Source organism: Chiloscyllium plagiosum, chromosome 41 (assembly GCF_004010195.1).
Source record: "Chiloscyllium plagiosum isolate BGI_BamShark_2017 chromosome 41, ASM401019v2, whole genome shotgun sequence".
Lineage (NCBI taxonomy): Eukaryota > Metazoa > Chordata > Chondrichthyes > Orectolobiformes > Hemiscylliidae > Chiloscyllium > Chiloscyllium plagiosum.
Genome location: NC_057750.1, coordinates 2,863,743 through 2,870,102, shown reverse-complemented (window position 1 = coordinate 2,870,102; position 6,360 = coordinate 2,863,743).

Below are 6,360 nucleotides of genomic sequence, written 5' to 3'. Positions count from 1 at the left end.
GTGATGGGCAAGTTGTTGGAGGGAATCCTGACGGACAGGATGTACATCTATTTGGAAAGGCAAGGATTGCTTAGGGATTGTCAACATGGCTTTGTGCGTGGGAAATCATGTCTCACAAACTTGATTGAGTTTTTTGAAGAGGATTGATAAGGGCAGAGCGGTAGATGTGATCTATATGAATTTCAGTAAGGCATTCGACAAGATTCCCCATGGGAGACTGACTAGCAAGGTTAGATCTCATGGAATACAGGGAGAACTAGCCATTTGGGTACAGAACTGGCTCAAAGGTAGAAGACAGAGGGTGGTGGTGGAGGGTTGTTTTTCAGACTGAAGGTGTGTGACCAGTGGAGTGCCACAAGGATCAGTGCTGGGTGCCTTACTTTTTGTCATTTACATAAATGATTTGGATGCAAGCATAAGAGGTACAGTTAGTAAGTTTGCAGATGACACCAAAATTGGAGGTGTAGTGGACAGCAAAGAAGGTTACCTCAGATTACAACAGGATCTTGACCAGATGGGCCAATGGGCTGAGACGTGGCAGATGGAGTTTAATTCAGATAAATGCGAGGTGCTGCATTTTGGGAAAGCAAATCTTAGCAGGACTTATACACTTAATGGTAAAGTCCTAGGGAGTGTCGCTGAACAAAGAGACTTTGGAGTGCAGGTACATAGCTACTTGAAAGTGGAGTCGCAGGTAGATAGGATAGTGAAGAAGGTGTTTGGTATGCTTTCCTTTATTGGTCAGAGTATTGAGTACAGGAGTTGAGAGGTCATGTTGCGGCTGTACAGCGCATTGGTTAGGCCACTGTTGGAATATTACGTGCAATTCTGGTCTCCTTCCTACTGGAAAGATATTGTGAAACTTGAAAGGGTTCAGAAAAGATTTACAAGGATGTTGCCAGGGCTGGAGGGTTTGAGCTATAGGGAGAGGCTGAACAGGCTGGGGCTGTTTTCCCTGGAGCGTCGGAGGCTGAGGGGTGACCTTATAGAGGTTTACAAAATTATGAGGAGCATGGATAGGGTAAATAGACAAGGTATTTTCCCTGGGGTCAGGGAGTCCAGAGCGAGAGGGCATAGGTTTAGGGTGAGAGGGGAAAGATAGAAAAGAGACCTAAGGGGCAACTTTTTCATGCAGAGGGTGGTACGTGTATGGAATGAGCTGCCAGAGGACGTGGTGGAGGCTGGTACAATTGCAACATTTAAGAGGCATTTGGATGGGTATATGAATAGGAAGGGTTTGGAGGGATATGGGCCAGGTGCTGGCAGATTGGCTTGGGATATCTGGTCAGTATGGACAGGTTGGACCGAAGGGTCTGTTTCCATGCTGTACATCTCTATGACTCTATTACCACACACACCCATGGAGTTTTTAACCATGGTTATCCCACCTAACCTGCACATTCCTGGATAACCTGGAGCAATTTAGCATAGGAGAAAGTGAGGACTGCAGATGCTGGAGATCAGAGCTGAAAATGTGTTGCTGGAAAAGTGCAACAGGTCAGGCAGCATCCAAGGAACAGGAGAATCGACGTTTCGGGCATGAGCCCTTCTTCAGGAATCCTGAAGAAGGGCTCTTGCCTGAAACATCGATTCTCCTGCTCCTTGGATGCTGCCTGACCTGCTGCACTTTTCCAGCAACACATTTTCAGCAATTTAGCATAGTCAATTTACCTGACCTGCACATTTTTAGATTGTGGGAGGAAACCGGAGCACCCAAAAGAAACCCATGCAGACACAGGGAGAATGTGCAAACTCCACACAGACCATGGCTGGAGGTTGGAATTGAACGCAGGTCCCTGGTGCTGTGAGGCAGCAGGGCTAACCACTGAGCCACTCTTTTTTTCAATAGCTTGCTGCTCAATATATATTCCTTGTATCTTGTTACTCCTCTACTACTCAACACTATCCTGCACCTATAGACAAACAAATTAGGAGCAGGAAAAGGCCACTCGGCCCCTCCAGCCTGCTCTGCCATTCAATAGGATCATGGCTGATGAGACCTCCACATTCCCATTCACCCTCTTATATATCAAGGATATATTGATCTCTGCCTTAACAGTATTCAAAGATTCTGCCTCCATCATCTTATGAGAAAGAAATTTTCAAAGACGCACAACTGTTTGAGAATGTTTTTTATATCGTCTCTTTCTTAAATGGGAGACTCCTTATTTTGAAACAGTGACCAGCCCACACCCCCACCACCTCAATTCCACATTCTCCTACCAAAGGAACCACTCTTCACACTTACCCAGTCAGGCTCCGTTTTAATCAAGATAACTCTTACCTATCTAAATTCCATTGGATATAAGCCTGGCCTGTCCTGCCTGGCTTATCACTTCCTGCTTTCTGTTTCCATTTTTGAATAAAGGGCAAAAGTGCCTGCTTGATTGGCACCAGTCTCGCCATCAACAGTGCATATTAGCAGCAGTGGGCACCATCGACAAGATACACTTGCCTCAACTCAGCAAGGCTCCTTCCAACCCTGTGATCCTCAGAAGGGTAAGGGATTTAATGGCACTGTTCCAAAGAATGTGCAAGGACCAAGAGACAAGGTGGGAGAAGTTCCAATTGTTCTCCCTAGGGCAAAGGAGATTGAGATTCGATTCGATAGAGGTGTACAAGGCTGTGACAAGTTTTGATAAGTGACAAAAGGCTATTTGTTCCCATTGACGGTACAGCAGATGATACAAGGACTAGGGGAAACAGGTTTAAGGTTTCAACCAAGAGGTGGATGTGGGTTCTGAGGAAGAGGGTTGGGGTGGCACGGTGGCTCAGTAATTAGCACTGCTGCCTCCCTGTGCCAAGGAGCTGGGTTCAATTCCCACCTCAGGTGACTGTGTGGAGTTTGCATGTTCTCCCTGTGTCTGTGTGGGTTTCCTCCCACGATCCAAAGATGTGCAAGCCAGGTAAATTGGCTATGCTAAATTGCCCATAATGTTAGGTGCATTAGTCAGGGGTAAACATAGAGTAGGGGATCAGGGCTGGGTGGGTTACTCTTTGGAGGGTCAGTTGTGGACTTATTGGGCCAAAAGGCCTGTTTCCATACTATAGGGAATCTAACATAAGAATGTTTTTATAGCACAAGTGGTTATAACCTGGAAAATTGCTGCCTTACAAGAGAGGCACAAATGGAAACAACCCATGATTTGGAGAGGAAATTGGATAGGAACTTGCAGGGCTGTGATGATGGAAAGGTGGAACCAGCATAGAGATGATGGGTTGAATGGCTGGGCTGCCTTCTAATGGCATACATGATCTGATGACCTTCACCACCTGGAGGTACAAGGACAATAGCTGCACAGGGATTAGACCCCAGCCCTCATCTAATATTCTGACTCAGTTCCTTCACTGTTGTTGGGTCAAACTTCAGGAACTCCCTTGCTGACAGCACAGTGCACCTGGTGGTCAGCATCAGGCCAAAATATCAGTGACACCAACCCACCTCAATAGCTCTTGGGCTTGACAATAAATGTTGGCTTAGCCAGCGATCCCCACTCCCACACACATCCTGTGAATTTCTTTTACAAAATCCAATTCCAATCCAGTTCCCAATAAGGGAGGCTGTTCAAAGTTAATTTATCACAACCCGAGGGAATCGCCAGTAAACAAAACCAAAACAAACACTTCACTCTCAAAGGGCTAACAATGGCATTCAGTAAAAAAAAACAGAATAGGTTTACTCACTCGATACTAGGACAGAATGAGTATTCTTTTGGATTTTTGCTTTTATTTGTATGTTTATATCCCTAGCAACTATAGGTGTGACATTTGATTGATGAGAGATTGTAATATTTAATCCACAGAATGTATCCAACTCAACTACATCATATTCTACCTTAAAGCAGGGGTTGGCTCCTTTTGGGAGATGTTAAAGATCACATAGATCTGTCCAAGAGTCAGAGTGAACAGCAGCTTAGTGGGAGGAGAGAGGAGAGTTGGTTCCGTGTAACTGAGCAGTCTGGGGTTCCTGAAGCCCCCATGAGTGAAAGGAACATTGGATTAGCAGCAGGAAGATGCCATTCACAGTGTATTTTCTCCACCATTCAATAAGATGATGATGAAGACCCTATTTAGATTTCTGCTCCACCTTTTGGTTCTGCAGTCCTCGCACCTCTGCCCCAGACCCCACTCTACCTCCACCCTCAACTCTAGATTCCTTTGTCTATCAAAGCTCTCTCTAACTCAACCTTGAATGAATTGAAAGGCTCAGCTTCCACTATGTTAGGTCACAAAGGATATGCCAGAATATTGCTGGGAATGGAGTGTTTGAGTTCTAAGGAGAGGCTGGGACTTTTTACACTGGAGTGTAGGATGCTGAAGGGAGACCTTAAAGAGGTTTATAACATTTGTCAGAGTATAGATAAGGTGAATAACAGGGTCTTTTTCCCTAAAATGGGGGAGTTCAAAACTGGAGGGCATATTTTTAAGGTGAGTGGAGAAAGATTTTAAAAAGACATGAGAGCCAACACTTTTACATAGAGTGTTTCATGTAGTAAGGAGTTGGGAGGTCATGTTGCGGCTGTACGGAATGTTGGTTAGGCCACTGTTGGAATATTGTGTGCAGTTCTGGTCTCCTTCCTATTGGAAAAATGTTGTGAAACTTGAAAGGGTTCAGAAAAGATTTACAAGGATGTTGCCAGGGTTGGAGGATTTGAGCTATAGGGAGAGGCTGAACAGGCTGGGGCTATTTTCCCTGGAGCGTTGGAGGCTGAGGGGTGTCCTTATAGAGGTTTACAAAATTATGAGGGGCATGGATTGGGTAAATAGGCAAAGTCTTTTCCCTGGGGTCGGGGAGTCCAGAACTGGAGGGCATAGGTTTAGGGTGAGAGGGGAAAGATATAAAAGAGACCTAAGGGGCAACGTTTTCATACAGAAGGTGGTTCGTGTATGGAATGAGTTGCCAGAGGAAGTGGTGGAGGCTAGTATTGCAACATTTAAGAGGCATTTGGATGGGTATATGAATAAGAAGGTTTGGAGGGATATGGGCCGGGTGCTGGCAGGTGGGACTAGATTGAGTTGGGATTTCTGGTTGGCATGGACAGGTTGGACCGAAGGGTCTGCTTCCGTAATGTACATCTCTATGACTCTATGTGAGGAATGAACTCCCAGAGGATATGGTGGCTGCAGGTACAGTTACAACATTTAAAAGATATTTGGATAGGTACATGAATAGGAAAGACTTGGAGGGATATGGGACAGGAGCAGGCAGATAGGACTAGTTTATTTTGGGAACATGGTCAGCATGGACTGGTTGGACCTAAGGGTCTGTTTCCGTGCTGTATGACTCTGAGACTCCTTGCTCTAGGGAAAGGATTCCACATTTCAATGACCCTCTGAGAGACTCTTTGTCTCCATCCTAAAGGGGTGACCTCATACTGTTAAACTATGACCCCTAGTTTTAATCTCCTCCATAAGTGGAAACACCATCCCCAGGTAGCCACGCTGTCCAGTCCCATCAAGATCTTATACATTTTAAAGTTAAAAAAATCACACAGCACTAGGTTACAGTCTAACAGGTTTATTTGGAGTACTAGCTTTCGGAGTGCTGCTCCTTCATCAGGTAACTTCAAAATAAACCTGTTGGACAAGTCAGGAGTGTGATGGAATACTCCCCACTTGCCCCTGGATGGGGACAGCTCCAACAATGCTCAAGAAACTCAACATCATCCAGGACAGAACAGCTCCCACTTGATTGGCACCATATCCTCTCCCTCCGCCACCGATACTCAGGAGTAGCAGAGTGTACCATCTATAAGATGCACTGCAGAAATACACTGTGAATGGACTTCCAAATAAACCTGGTGTTGTGTGATTTTTAACTTTGTCCAACCCAGTCCAACAAAGGCACCTCCACGTCATTGTACGTTTCAATAAGATCACCTTGAGTTCAAATGGATACAGGCCCAACCTGTTCAATTTTTAACATAAATCCTTCCCTGCAGGAATGAGTCACATGAATCTTCTCTAAATTGCTTCTCAAACAGATGTATCATTTTTTTCCCCAATAAGGACACCAAAACTGTACACATTCTTCAGATGTGATCTCCCCAGCACCCAGTGAAGCTGCAGTAAAACATTCCCTTCATTTATAATTCATTCCCCATTTGGAACTATTGATGGCCCCCTGCTGCAGCTAAGAGCTGGAGCTCAAAGAAACTCAAAGTATTTGCTCAGTGTAGCTGGGAAGCTTGTGGTTGAGAAGCTTGGAACATGCCTGGACTGAGATATGAAAGAGTGTACCCTCGCCAACCCAGTTGGTGCAGGTGTGGTAGAGGTCAGCTCAGTTGCAAAAATAGACCGGGTCAGTCTGCACTGGCGAAGGAGCAGCTACAAAGGTGCTGAACATCTCAAGGGTCTCCG